Genomic DNA, 15,066 nt, shown 5'->3' with positions numbered 1-15,066 from the left:
GTGGTCTCACCAAGACCCTGTACAACTGCAGTAGGAGGAACAGCACCTCATATTCCGTTTGGGGAGTCTGCATCCTGGGGGCATGAACATCGAATTCTCCCAATTTTGTTAGTCTTTGCTGTCTCTCCTCCCCTGCCTCAGTCCCCCTGCTGTCTCCTCCCATCCCCCAGCCTTCGGGCTCCTCCTCCTTTTTCCTTTCTTGTCCCCGCCCCCGATCAGTCTGAAGAAGGGTTTCGGCCCGAAACGTTGCCTATTTCCTTCGCTCCATAGATGCTGCTGCACCCGCTGAGTTTCTCCAGCTTTTTTGTGCAGTAGAACCTCCCTGCTCCTATACTCAAACCCTTTTGCTATGAATGCTAACATACCATTCGCTTTCTTCACTGCCTGCTGCACCTGCATGCCTACTTTCAATGACTGGTGTACCATGACACCCAGGTCTCGTTGCATCTCCCCTTTTCCTAATCGGCCACCATTCAGATACATAGGGGGGGAAGCTCTGGAAGTCGCCGAGCTCGGGCCCCGAAGACCTCAGAGCCGCAGAGACTACGGATGCGAGGGGTGGGCCGGTCGCTGAATGACCGGGGTATTGCCGTGAGCGCCAGCTGCAGTGCACAGTGACGGTCGAGGAGGGGGGAGAGGCGTTGGTCGGCGGGCTGTGCCTGTCGAGGGCGACGGAGGAGGCCCTGCAACAGCCTGGGGCTCGCCTGGATCTGCAGCTGCTCCAATAGACTACGCCCGTGGACAGGACTTTGGACAGCTTGTAAATGGCGTGGCACCAAAATATGGCGACTCATGCATGTGGGAGTTATGTAGAAAGAATTTCACTGCCCGGAGCACACGTAACAACAAAGCACCATTGAGACACTGCCTGACCCGCTGAGTTCCTCCAGCACTTTGTGTTTTGCTCAAGATTCCAGCATCTGCAGTTTTTTTTTTTGTCCCTCTGATTATTCTACCTGGCCAGTTTTACGCTAGCTCAAGCAGAAAGTGGGATAAGATAGAACTAGTGTGAACAGGTGATCGAAGGTAAGTGTGGACTCGGTGGGCCCAAGGTATCTGTTTCCTTGCTGTATCTAATCTAAACTAAAACGGTAAGTCGATGCAAACCAGAAACAAATGGCTCCTTTACATTTGCTGCCGAGTGAGATGGATAAATGGAGAGTGATCGAGAGACGACTGCAGAAAGGTCCTGACCCGATACATCACCTACACATCTCTCAGTACCCTGTACCTGCCTTCTCTCCATACCCCTGATCCCTTTAGCCACAAGGGCTACATCTAATTCCCTCTTAAATATACCCAATGAACTGGCCTCAACTACCTTCTGTGGCAGAGAATTCCACAGATTCACCACTCTCTGTGTGAAAAATGTTTTCCTCATCTCGGTCCTAAAAGATTTCCCCCTTATCCTTAAACTGTGTGACCCCTTGTTCTGGACTTCCCCAACATCGGGAACAATCTTCCTACATCTAGCCTGTCCAATCCCTTAAGAATTTTGTAAGTTTCTATAAGATACCCCCTCAATCTTCTAAATTCTAGTGAGTACAAGCCGAGTCTATCCAGTCTTTCTTCATATGAAAGTCCTGACATGAGGGGATCTTATAGAAACTTACAAAATTCTTAAGGGGTTGGACAGGCTAGATGCAGGAAGATTGTTCCCGATTTTAGGGAAGTCCAGGACAAGGGGTCACAGCTTAAGGATAAAGGGGAAATCCTTTAAAACCGAGATGAGAAGAACTTTTTTCACACAGAGAGTGGTGAATCTCTGGAATTCTCTGCCACAGAGGGTAGTTGAGGCCAGTTCATTGGCTATATTTAAGAGGGAGTTAGATGTGGCCCTTGTGGCTAAGGGGATCAGGGGGTATGGAGAGAAGGCAGGTACGGGATACTGAGTTGGATGATCAGCCATGATCATATTGAATGGCGGTGCAGGCTCGAAGGGCTGAATGGCCTACTCCTGCACCTAATTTCTATGTTTCTCTATGTTTCTATCCCAGGAATCAGTCTGGTGAACCTTCTCTGTACTCCCTCTACGGTAAGAATGTCTTTCCTCAGATTAGGAGACCAAAACTGCACGCAATACTCCAGGTGTGGTCTCACCAAGACCCTGTACAACTGCAGTAGAACCTCCCTGCTCCTATACTCAAATCCCTGCTCCTGTACTTCTATAAGATGCCCCCTCAATCTTCTAGGCCGTGTAGGTTTGCAGGTTAAATTCGCTTCTGTAAAATACCCCCTTGTGTACGGGGTGATCATTGGATGGCGTGCATTCGTTGGGCCGAAGGGCCTATTTCCATGCTATATCTCTAAGCTAAACAGCTAAACGACCTGGGGCTCCAGTCACGGAGCTGCGGACCTACTCACCATCGCGGAGCCGGCCGAGTTCGGAGCGGGACGAGCTGTGGTGGCGCGCGGCTGTGACCCGATCCCTGGTGATTCGGAGGCTCCAACCACAGGTCTGGTGGACGGTAACACCGAGTCCCTGCTGGGAGACCGTTTTTCGGGGCTTCCGCAACGGCGACTTCTCCCGCCCGAGTTGCGAGGTTGAGGATGACCTGGAGCGGGGCTGACATCATCGCCCCGCGCAGCTTGGCCTTTGATGTCCGCGGGACTTTGCTAGCGCCCGCCGGGGGTTTTGACTCTGATATCGGGAGGGGAATGGGGAGAGATAAGTCTTTGCCTTCCATCACAGCGAGGAGGAGATGCGCTGTGATGGATGTCTGTGTAAACTGTGTTGTGTCTTGGGTCTTTTTCTTGTGTGTACGACTGCAGGAACAACATTTCGTTTGAACCTCAATGAGGTTCAAATGACAAATAAATTGTATTGTGTTGTAAACCAAGCTCAGCTAAACCTCATGAGATTCACAGCTGCATGACATGAGAGTGGCCCAGCACAAGAGGGCAGTACTGAGCAAAGATACAAGAGGAGCCTTTGGTACTGAGCATCCCATGGCTTGGTGACGATTGAACCATGAGTTTAAAGGCTGCAAGAGAGAGTAACTTAAATATTTTTTAATCTTCACTGGTTCAATGATACTTTATTGTCTCCTATACCTACCTACAATGAAATTCAGTTCAGTAAAAATCAGTGTCTGAAGGGTGCCAACCCAAAACATCCCCTGTCCCCGTTCTCCAGAGATGCTGCCTGACCCGCTTAGTCCCTTCAACACTATTTATGTCCTCTTTTCAGTAAAAATCATACTATACATGCGCACGATCATTCTTAAGTGCAAGAGTGTAGGGACAGTAGATTACTCTGCAGTAGCTAAAGTATCAGCATATAGGGTGATTTAACGAAAGGTCACTGGAGCGTAGATCCGAACCCACGTGACCGAAAATCTGAAGTGGAGTACATGCTACACTTCCGGTACATGTTAGTGAATGGGAAAACACGCACTTTCACACCTGTTAAAAACATCGAAAACGGCCAGTTTTTGAGCTGCAATTTACTGTGCCAGTCGGGGTGATCGTGAGGCACAGCTACCTAGATTTACAGTCCAAAAAACAGATAGAAACTAAGGTAAAAATTCAAGAGGGAGCTGAAGGTGCAAATCCAGCGGAAGTGAACAGCGGACATTTGTTGTGGAGATTTAAAGATCCAAAATATCGGGAATTATCGCGTTTGCTCGCTGCATTTCATCAAAAGTAAGGCATTATTGATAATTAAACGCGATAATTCCCGATATTTTGGATCTTTAAATCTCCACGGCAAATGTCCGCTGATCACTTCCGCTGGATTTGCACCCTCAGCTACCTCTTGAATTTACCTTAGTTTCTATCTTTTTTTTGGACTGTAAATCTAGGTAGCTGTGCCTCACGGTCACCCCGACTGGCACAATAAATTGCAGATCAAAAACTGGCTGTTTTCGATGTTTTTAACGGGTGTGAAAGTGCGTGTTTTCCCATTCACTAACATGTACCGGATGTATAGCATGTACTCCACTTCAGATTTTCGGTCACGTGGGTGTGGATCTACGCTCCAGTGACCTTTCGTGAAATCACCCTATACACACCAAATGTGTACAAAAGCGCTGGGGAAACTACATCAGTGGGCCACGTAGCATCTATGGAGCACAGGAATAGGTGACGTTTTGCGTCGAGATTCTTCTTTAGACTGGGCCAGGGACATTTGATTGTGCACGACGGGTTGATTGCATTCGTCGAAGCAGGGCGGACCCACGTGAAGGTTGCAATCTTCCACCCCATTAAACCAGACTAATCTAAACTAAGTATTCTATCAGTGCTTCTGCCAGCTTAGAACATACAACAGTACAGTACAGGGATAGGCCCTTCGGCCCACAACGTCTGTGCTAAACATGATGCCAAGACCAACTCTTACCTGCCTGCACGCAATCCACGTTCCAAGATCATAAGTGATAGGAGCAGAATTAGGCCATTCTGCCCATCAAGTCTACTCCGTCATTCGTTCATCTCTCCCTCCTAACCCGATCCTCCTGATTTGTCCCCATAACCCCTGACACCCGCACTAATCACGGCGTGCCACTGTGGTACCTGTCTCCTCCGCCAACATCCCTGGCGTCTTGTCCCAGGCACCCACTGTCCTCATCGACCAGAGATTGCTCTCTCTCTCCTCTCTCTGCTGCCCTCTGGAAGGCGCTATAGGTGCATCAAATCCAGGACAAATAGACTCAGAAATAGTTGCTTTCCGAAAATTATAACTACTCTTGCTGGAGTAAATTCACACATGCAGCATGACTCACAGAGAAACACCCGGACTTCCTACTGATGATATATGTAAAATAGCGCCCTGCAGAATTGTGCACCTAAACCAACCCCATGATTTTTCCAGAAAAGACCCTGATGTTTTGGAAGATAAATACTTGTTTTTTGTACTCAAAATTATATGTATGCACACTATGAGCTTTTTTCAGTTCTGTCACTGTACAGTATCAGGGACAATAAATGGCATATCTATATATCTAGAAAGCTCGAAGAGCTCTGTACGCAATAAAAAGAAGATTCTACAACATGCAAATTCCAATTAAAATCTGGCTTAAAATATTTGACTCAGTGTAGATATTCGACCCCCAACCAAGGTAGACGCCTTATGCTGGAGTAACTCATGCCGGGACAGGCCGCATCTCTGAAGAGAAGGAATGGGTGAACGTTTCGGGTCGAGGCCCTTCTTCAGACTGAGAGTCAGGGGAGAGGGGAGATACATAGATATGGAAGGGCACAAAGGGAATGTAAGGTGTGAAAAGGAATGATCAAAGCCGACGATGATCAAGGAAATGCAGAACGGTTCATTGTTGGCGGAGGGGAAGGTGACAACGAGGTGTACAATCAGTAAAATTAATCAGGAGGAGAGTGAACTTGGTTGGGGGAGAAACGGAGAGGGAGGGAAAGCAAAAGGTTACTTGATGTTAAGAGAGATCAAAATTTGTGCCACTGGGATATAAGCTCCCCAAGCAAGGAGCAGGGAGGTGTTTCTACTGCAGTTGTACAGGGTACAGGGTGCTGAGTTACACCCAGCATCTTGTGTACAGTTTCGGTGTAAATCTGAGCAAGGACATTATTCCATAGAGGGAGTTTGAGACTGTTCCACCACACTGATTCCTGGGATGTGAGATCGACCATGAAGAAAGATATAGACCATATAACTCTCTTAGAATTTAGAACAGGAGGGGGGATCTTATAGAAACTTACAAAATTCGAAGGGGTTGGACAGGCTACTCCTGCAGGAATTGTCCCGATGTTTCTATGTTTCTCTGGGGTCAAGGGGTCACACCATAGTTATAGTAAATGGGGAAAAAACCTTTAACGGAGGCCCTGATGCGGAATTTTTTCGGACACAGAGAGTGGTATCCAAAGGAAAACTCTGCCAACAAAGGCATGTAGGGCGGAACTAGGCAGTTACCCACTGATAATAAATTTCCAGGGAGTTAGAGTGGCACTTGTGGCTAAGGGGATTTTATGGAGAGGACAGGTAAATCTAGCCCCCCAGATACCCTCCAGTTTAAAGCCCTTCAAACACAAGAGGGGAACCCAGAAAAGAGTTCCCTGTGTCAGTTGGTACTGAGACTAACTACCCCTATTCAGTTAAACCCTATCCAGTTAAACCCTGACTGGCCCCAGATCAATACTGACCCCCAATCACCAGTTAGAGTGAACCAAATGATCAAACAATGTAAAAAAACGTACTTGGAACATTGGGATAAAGAAACCAAAAGCCAAAGCAGATTAGAATGTTACCGTGCCCTAAAGAGAGATTATAAATTGGCAGACGATCTCTCAACTGTTACAGACATAAAGCAGAGACAGACCCTCACCAAATACAGGTTAAGTGACCACTATTTGGCAGTTGAAAAAGGAAGACAGAAGAGATTCTGGCAACCAGGAGAAAACAGAATATGCGGCCACTGTTTGACAGATGAGGTTGAAACAGAGGGGCACTTCCTCCTAAAATGCAAAGAATTTGACAAAACAAGGAAAGCATACTTTGACAAACTCAGTGTGGCAACCCCTGACTTTAAAGAACTAGATGATACATCAACATACACTGTTTGCCCTCCTCCCATCAGGGAGGCGGTACAGGAGCCTCAGGTCACGTACTAGTAGGATGAGGAACAGCTTCTACAACAACACAATCACATTGCTGAACTCGGAGTCCCGCCGATAGATTTCTCCGGTCCCTCCGTCCCCATTGTTTAATTATTCTGTATTTTTTGAATATTCTGTATCTTCTCTCTTTCTATTTTTATTTTATTTTTTTAAATTTCTTTATGCACAACTACTACGGACTGATGCAAAACTGCATTTCGTTGTACTCGTACTTGTATTTGTGCGATGACATTAAAGTTGAATTGAATTGAATTGAATTGAAAACTAAGAATAATCCTTGAAGGAAATACGGCACATCTTGGTGTACAATACGTAACAGCGTGCCATAACCTGAGAGACGGTGAATGACCAACATGCACATATGTACGCACACACTAATCGACATTAACTAACACTAAGAAATGAATATTGAATTGCTAAACTTGCTATTGTGTTGTACTGCTTACAGCTGCAAGAACGTGTAGCATCAATAAAGGGCTATAGGCCTATTGCAAGTTTATGTACAGGGACATATCTATCCATGCACTGTATACTTGTATTTATACTTATGCATTTAATGAGATAACAGAGAGAGACAGAGAGAGAGAAACATAGAAACATACAAAATAGGTGCAGGAGGATGCCATTCGGCCCTTCGAGCCTGCACCGCCATTCAATATAACCATATAACAATTACAGCACGGAAACAGGCCAACTCGGCCCTTCTAGTCCGTGCAGAACACTTATTCTCCCCTAGTCCCATCTACCTGCACTCAGACCATAACCCTCCATTCCCTTCTCATCCATATACCTATCCAATTTATTTTTTAATGATAAAATCGATGCTGCCTTCACCACTTCCACTGGAAGCTCATTCCACACAGTTACCACTCTCTGAGTAAAGAAGTTCCCCCTCATGTTACCCCTAAACTTCTAAAATATGATCATGGCTGATCATCCAACTCAGTATCCTGTACCTGCCTTCTCTCCATACCCCCTGATCCCTTTAGCCACAAGGGCCACATCTAACTCCCTCTTAAATATAGCCAATGAACTGTGGCCTCAACTACCTTCTGTGGCAGGGAGTTCCACATAACAGGAGAGAACGAGGGAACTGCGAGAGGGAGAGAGACAGGGGAGGTGTGGGGGAGACCAACGTGTGTCAATTAAAAAAATAAACACTTCTCCAATCGGCGGGGCAGACTGTGCGGGAGGTGCTCTCGTTAATCACCAGCCCAGTGTGTGGGCTGCGAGGATGCAGCGTGTGTCTCAGGGAGAGAAGTCTCGCCGCCGGGCGCCTTTGTGAAGCCACACAAAACGAGAATCGCTCTCTTTCTCTCCTACTCGCGTTGCACAGACGCCCCTGGATCGAGCAGCGGCGCCGCTGTCCAGCACCAAAGCTCCGGCACTTGCTGCTGTTGCTGTTGCTTCTACTGCTGCTGCTGTTACTGTTACTGCTACTGCTGCTGCTGCTGCTGCTGCTGCTGCTGCCTCTCCGAGGGCGCTGCTCCTCTCTCTGCCCCGTTGTTGCTTGGAGACGTCTGGTTGTCACTTAGGTTGTGGACAGAGAGACACAGGGAGGGGGAGAGAGAGGGTGTTTGCAGCGTCGGAAGGTGCTGGTGGTGGAGACAAGACAAAGAGAGAGGAAGAGAGAGAGAGGAATAAAGAAAAAAAGAAGGGGAGAGAGGTAGAAAGGGAGAAAGAGAAGGGGGGAGAGATAGACAGGGAGAGGGGAAAGGAGAGAGAGAGGGGGAGAGAGAAGGGAAGCGAAAGAGAGGGGAGTGAGAGAGGGAGAGAAGGGAAGGGAAAGGGGGGGGAGAGAGAAGGGGAGAGTGAAGGGGGAGGGAGAGAGAGAGGGGGAGGGAGAGGGGGGGAGGGAGAGAAAGAGAGGGAGAGGGAGAGAGAGAAGGAGAGGGGGGGGAGAGAGAGAGAAGGAGAGGGGGGGAGAGAGAGGGAGAGGGGGGAGAGAGAGAGGGGAGGGGGGGGGAGAGAGAGAGGGAGGGAGGGAGAGAGAGTGAGGTGAAGAGAGAGAGAGAAGCGACTTGAGAAAGCGAGAGAGGGAGAGAGAGAAGGGGAGGGGGAGAGAGAGTAGAAGGAGGAGAGAGAGAAAGGGGAGGATGGGGAGAGAGAGAGAAGGAGAGAGAGAAGGGGAGGGGGGAGAGAGAAAAGGAGAGGGAGAAGGGGAGGGGAGGGAGGGGAGCTAGCTAGCTGTCGCTGGAACTGACACAGACCGTTGCTTGCCACTCGGAGCAAGGATTCCGAGGCACTCACACTCACTCACATACACACACACATATACATATATATACACACACACACACCTCTGGATTTATTTTCCTGTGCTGGCGAGAACAGAACAAAGCGGCTGCTGCTGCTGGCTGGCTGTGGGAAGAAGCGGATCCCATCACTTGGAGGTAAGACCCATGGGCTTTCCTTGCATCTTGTCCCCGTGCCCCACTCGCTGCGCCGCCGGGTTGAGGCGGAGACGACCCCCGGGCCCGCAAAACACCAGCGTCTTATTTAACACTAGACCAGCCGGCGCAGGAAACAAAGGCGCTCAAAGCCTCCAGCAGTGGGGAAAGGGATAAGATTCACTTGTGACCCATTCCTCATCTCTTAGAGTTGATGAGGCAGCGTTTCGAGCATGTTGTGGCGTGTGTTTTATTGTGGATGCAGACGTGGGCACACGTTCAACATTGACGTGTGAATGACTGTGTATTTGCCCGCAACATGTTCACTTTATGGATTATTATATCGGTCTTGTACAAGTTGTGTACGTGTGTTGTTTGTGTGTGTGTGTGTGTGTATGAGAGAGATTCCGAGAGGCTTTTACACAAAAATATGCTGTATCTGTGCATTTTGTGTGTCTGTCTGTATGTATGTGTGTGTGTCTACATGTGTCTGTCTATATATGTGTGACTGTGTGTGTTTATATGTCTGTGTGTGTCTGTCCGTGTGTGTCTGTATACGAGTGTGACTGTGTGTGCGTGTTTATAGGTCTGTGTGTGTCTGTCTATATATGTGTGACTGCGTGTGTGTGTGTCTGTCCGTGTGTGTGGCTGTAAATGTGTGTGTCTATACATGTATGTGTGTGACTGCGTGTGTTTGTGTCTATATGCGTGTGTGTCTGTCTGCATGTGTGTGTATGTCTGTCTGTGTCAGTGTGTGTGTATACATATGTGTCTGCATGTGTGTGCATCAGTGTGTGTGTGTGTCCGTCTATATATATATGCGTGTGCCTGTGAGTCAGTGTGTGTGTGTGTGTGTCTATATGTGTATATGTGTCTGTGTGCATCAGTGTGTGTGCCTGTGAGAGTGTATGTGTGTGTGCATCAGTGTGCATCTGTCCCTGTGTGTGTGTGTGTGTGTGTCTGTGTGCATCAGTGTGTGCATCTGTCCGCGTGTGTGTGCATCAGTGTGTGTGTGTGTGTGCATCAGTGTGTGTGTGTGTGCATCAGTGTGTGCATCTGTCCGTGTGTGTGTGTGCATCAGTGTGTGTGTGTGTGTGCATCAGTGTGTGTGTCTGTCCGTGTATGTGTGTGTGCATCAGTGTGTGTGTGTGTGCATCAGTGTGTGTGTGTGTGCATCAGTGTGTGTGTGTGTGTGTGTGTGCGTCTGTCCGTGTGTGTGTGTGTGTGTGTGCATCAGTGTGTGCATCTGTCCGTGTGTGTGTGTGTATCAGTGTGTGCATCTGTCCGTGTGTGTGTGTGTGTGTATCAGTGTGTGCATCTGTCCGTGTGTGTGTGTGTGTGCATCTGTGTGTGTGTGTGTGTGTGATGTCGTGCATCATTTGATTACCTCCCCGCTCTGTAATGCGTCTATTGTCTTGGATTCGCTCATCTCCGCATCTTCAAAGCCGAGGCAGTGCAGGAAGTTCAGGCAGAGGTGCGTGTCCTCAAAAAATAATGAGAAGGTCTTCTAATTTTCTTGCCTTGCCCCTCCACCCACCCACCCATCTAATCCCAACAACCTCCAGTTATGCCTGCACCTTGGCAGTCACCATCAAAAAGTTATCCCTGGGGCCAGCAGCAAACTCAAGGACCAGCCTCACCCCAGTCACTCCCTCTTCTCCCCTCTCCCATCAGGCAAGAGCTACAGTAGTGTGAAAACACACACCTCCAGATTTAGGAACAGTTTCTTCCAAACATAGACTCGATGAGAGGAATAGATCAGATAGACTCACATAGTATCTTGCCCTGAGCAGGTGAATCAAGGACTAGAGGACACAGAAACATAGAAAATAGGTGCAGGAGTAGGCCATTCGGCCCTTCGAACCAGCACCGCATTCAATATGATTATGGCTGATCATCCCCAATCAGTACTCAGTTCCTGCTTTCTCCCCATATCCTTTGATTCTGTTAGCACTAAGAGCTAGATTTAACCCCCTCTTGAATATACCCAGTGAATTGGCCTCCACTACCTTCTGTGACAGAGAATTCCACAGATTCACAACTCTCTGGGTGAAAACATGTTTCCTCATCTCAGTCCTAAATGGCCGACCCCTTATACTTGAACTGTGACCCCTGGTTCTGGACTCCCCCCAACATGGGAAACATTTTTCCTGCATAGGTTTAAGGTGAAGGGGAAAAGATTTGATAGGAATCTGAGGGGTAACTTTTTCACTCGGAGGGTGGTGGGTGCATGGAACGAGCTGCCAAGGGAGGTAGGGACTTTCCCAACATTTAAGAAATAGTTAGACAGGTACATGGATAGGATAGGTATAGAAACATGGAAAATAGGTGCAGGAGTAGGCCATTCGGCCCTTCGAGCCTGCACTGCCATTCAATATGATCATGGCTGATCATCCAACTCAGTATCGTGTACCTGCCTTCTCTCCATACCCCCTGATCACTTTAGCCACAAGGGCCACATCCAACTCCCTCTTAAATATAGCCAATGAACTGTGGCCTCAACTACTTTCTGTGGCAGAGAATTCCACAGATTCACCACTCTCTGTGTGAAAAATGTTTTTCTCATCTCGGTCCTAAAGGATTTCCCCCTTATCCTTAAACTGTGACCCCTTGTTCTGGACTTCCCCAACATCGGGAACAATCTTCCTGCATCGAGCCTGTCCAACCCCTTATGTTTGGAGGGACATAGACCAAATGCGGGCAGGTGGGACTAGTGTCACTGGGACATGTTGGCCGGCGTGGGCAAGTTGGGTCGAAGGGCCTGTTCCCACACTGTATTGCTCTGTGACTCTTAAGATGTTGGAGTAACTCAGCGGGCCAGTCAGCATCTCTGGAGAGAGGGAAGGGGTGATGTTTTGGGTCGAGACCCTCGTCAATGTTTGGGGCAAAGCAGCATCTGCTGTTCCTTCCGACACCGTTTCTTCCCAGCTGTTATCAGCAACTGGACCGTCCTCTCACCAACTAGAGAGCGGTCCTGACCTTAAGGGGTTGGACAGGATAGATGCAGGAAGATTGTTCCCGATGTTGGGGAAGTCCAGAACAAGGGGTCACACAGTTTAAGGATAAGGGGGAAATCTTTTAGGTCCGAGATGAGAAGAACTTTTTTCACACAGAGAGTGGTGAATCTCTGGAATTCTCTGCCACAGAGGGTAGTTGAGGCCACAGTTCATTGGCTATATTTAAGAGGGAGTTAGATGTGGCCCTTGTGGCTAAAGGGATCAGGGGGTACGGAGAGAAGGCAGGTACAGGATACTGAGTTGGATGATCAGCCATGATCATATTGAATGGCGGTGCAGGCTCGAAGGGCCGAATGGCCTGCATCTATTTTCCATGTTTCTATGACCTACCATCGACCTCATTGGTGACCCTCGGACTATCTTTAATCGGACTTTACTGGACTTTATCTTGCACTGAACGTTATTCCCTGTATCCTGTATCTGTACACTGTAGGCAGCTTGTCTGTAATCATGTACAGTTATCTCACTGGCTGGAGAACATGCAATAGAAAGGCTTTACACTGTACCGCAGTCCATGTGGCTAAACTAAACTAATGGCGGGCCGCACAGTGGCGCAGCGGGTAGAATCACTGCCTCACGGCATCAATAGACAATAGGTGCAGGAATAGGCCATTCGGCCCTTCAGGCCAGCACCACCATTCAATGTGATCTTGGCTGATCATCCACAATCAGTACCCCGTTCCTGCCTTCTCCCCATATCCGCTATCTTCAAGAGCTCTCTCTTGAAAGTATCCAGAGAACCGGCCTCCACCGCCTTCTGAGGCAGAGAATTCCACAGACTCACAACTTTCTGGGTGAAAAAGTGTTTCCTCGTCTCCGTTCTAAATGGCTTACCCCTTATTCTGAAACTGTGGCCCCTGGTTCTGGACTCCCCTGCCTCTAGCGTGTCCAAACCCTTAATAATCTTATATGTTTCAATAAGATGACCTCTCATCCTTCTAAACTCCAGAGTGTACAAGCCCAGCCGCTCCATTCTCTCAGCATATGACAGTCCCGCCATCCCGGGAATTAACCTGGTGAACCCACGCTGCACTCCCTCAATAGCAAGAATGTCCTTCCTCACCGTCGGAAACTGGGTTTGATCCTGACTACAGGTGCTTACCTGTACGGAGTTTGCACTTTCTGCCCATGGTCTGCGTGGGTTTTCATGTAACATGGTGCCCACTATCCACCTGTTGACCCTTGTCTAGAATAGACTGAAGAGGATTTATTGGGGGAGGCTCCCCACTCCCCAACTCCCGGCTAATACGGGACAGTTGTCAACCCTACCGTCAATATTGTGGGTCCCATCTGCATCCCCCACACCACCACGAGTCCCTCTTGCCCCCCCGTCCACCCCCCTGTTCCACCCCCCCCCTCCCCCCCCCCCCCCCCCCCCCCCCACCCCACGAGTCCCTCTTGCCCCCAACGCCCCCCCCCCCCCCCCCCCCCCCCCCCCCCCCCCCCCCCCCCCCCCCCCCCCCCCCATCGAGCCGTCCACAGTTGTACAGGCGCATGAGACATGGGAATAACGTTTAGCGCAAGGTTAGCAACGAGAGCATCCTTACCAACTGCATCACAGTATGGTATGGCAACTGCTCTGTCTCCGACCGGAAGGCATTGCAGAGGGTGGTGAAAATTGCCCAACGCATCACCGGTTCCTCGCTCCCCTCCATTGAGTCTGTCCAAAGCAAGCGCTGTCTGCGGAGGGCGCTCAGCATCGCCAAGGACTGCTCTCACCCCAACCATGGACTGTTTACCCTCCTACCATCCGGGAGGCGCTACAGGTCTCTCCGTTGCCGAACCAGCAGGTCGAGGAACAGCTTCTTTCCGGCGGCTGTCACTCTACTCAACAACGTACCTCGGTGACTGCCAATCACCCCCCCCCCCCCCCCCCCCGGACACTTATTATTATTTATTCAAATCGTTTGCTATGTCGCTCTTCAAGGGAGATGCTAAATGCATTTCGTTGTCTCTGTACTGTACACTGACAATGACAATTAAAATTGAATCTGAATCTGGATCTGAATCTGAAGGTAAAGCCAGTAAAGTCCGATCAAAGATAGCCCGAGGCTCTCCAACGAGGCCCATGCTAGTTCGGCACCGCTCTCTGGTTGTGGTGGGATGGTTCAGTTGCCTGATAACAGCTGGGCAGCAACAGTCCCTGAATCTGGAGGCGAGTGTTTTCATTCTTCTGGACCTCTTGCCCGATGGGAGAGGGGAGAAGGGGGGAAATATTCATGAGTGTGGGTACACAAAAATGCTGGAGAAACTCAGCGGGTGCAGCAGCGTCTGTGGAGCGAAGGAAATGGGCAACGTTTCGGGCCGAAACCCTTCTGGAAATAGGCAGATTTTCGGGCCGAAACCCTTCCTTCTGGAAATAGGCAACGTTTCGGGCCGAAACCCTTCCGGGTTTCGGCCCGAAACGTCGCCTATTTCCTTCGCTCCATAGACGCTGCTGCACCCGCTGAGTTTCTCCAGCATTTTTGTGTACCTTTGATTTTCCAGCATCTGCAGTTCCTTCTTGAACACATATTCATGAGTGTGACTGGTCCTTGATGATGCTGCTGGCCTTGTCGAGGTGTAGATGGAGTCAATGGCAGGGAGGTGGACACAAAGTGCTGGTGTAACTCAGCGGGCCAGACAGCGTCTCTGGGGAAAAAAGGAATAGGTGACGGAATGAAACCCTTCTTCAATGCAAGGGAGGTTGGTTTATGCGATGGTCCGGGCTGCCTCCACAACTCAGTGTGCGTGTGTGTGTTTTTTTAAATCAAAAATATTTATTCAAAAATTAAAATAGTATTTACAACACAATAAAACAAAAACCCACCACCGTAATACTACCACAAATATATTAAGTAAACTATGCAGATGATACTAAGATTGGTGTTGTGGATAATGAAGTAGGTTTACAAAGTCTACAGAGAGATTTAGGCCATTTGGAAGAGTGGGCTGAAAGATGGCAGATAGAGTTTAATGCAGATAGAGTTAAGTGTGAGGTGCTACATCTTGGCAGGACAAATCAAATAGGACGTACAAAATGGTAGCGACGTAGGAATGCAGTAAAGAGGTATCGAATAACTCTGCATAGTTCAAGT

The 15,066-nt window shown here is 48.8% G+C and overlaps 1 long non-coding RNA gene across 1 annotated transcript in view; it reads left to right on the top strand.

Moving 5' to 3' along the window:
* Positions 1–8,859: 8,859 nt before the first annotated feature.
* The window catches only part of LOC129695006 (uncharacterized), a 56,869-nt gene continuing 50,662 nt past the window's right edge, over positions 8,860–15,066 (top strand). The window contains exon 1 of the long non-coding RNA XR_008723095.1: positions 8,860–8,975. This is a non-coding gene — a long non-coding RNA (uncharacterized LOC129695006). The remainder of the gene's footprint in view (positions 8,976–15,066) is intronic.

The sequence above is a fragment of the Leucoraja erinacea genome, unplaced genomic scaffold (genome assembly GCF_028641065.1).
Source record: "Leucoraja erinacea ecotype New England unplaced genomic scaffold, Leri_hhj_1 Leri_89S, whole genome shotgun sequence".
Classification (NCBI taxonomy): Eukaryota; Metazoa; Chordata; class Chondrichthyes; order Rajiformes; family Rajidae; genus Leucoraja; species Leucoraja erinaceus.
Note: the sequence above shows the minus strand (reverse complement) of the source record. Positions and strands in the feature narration are given on the sequence as shown.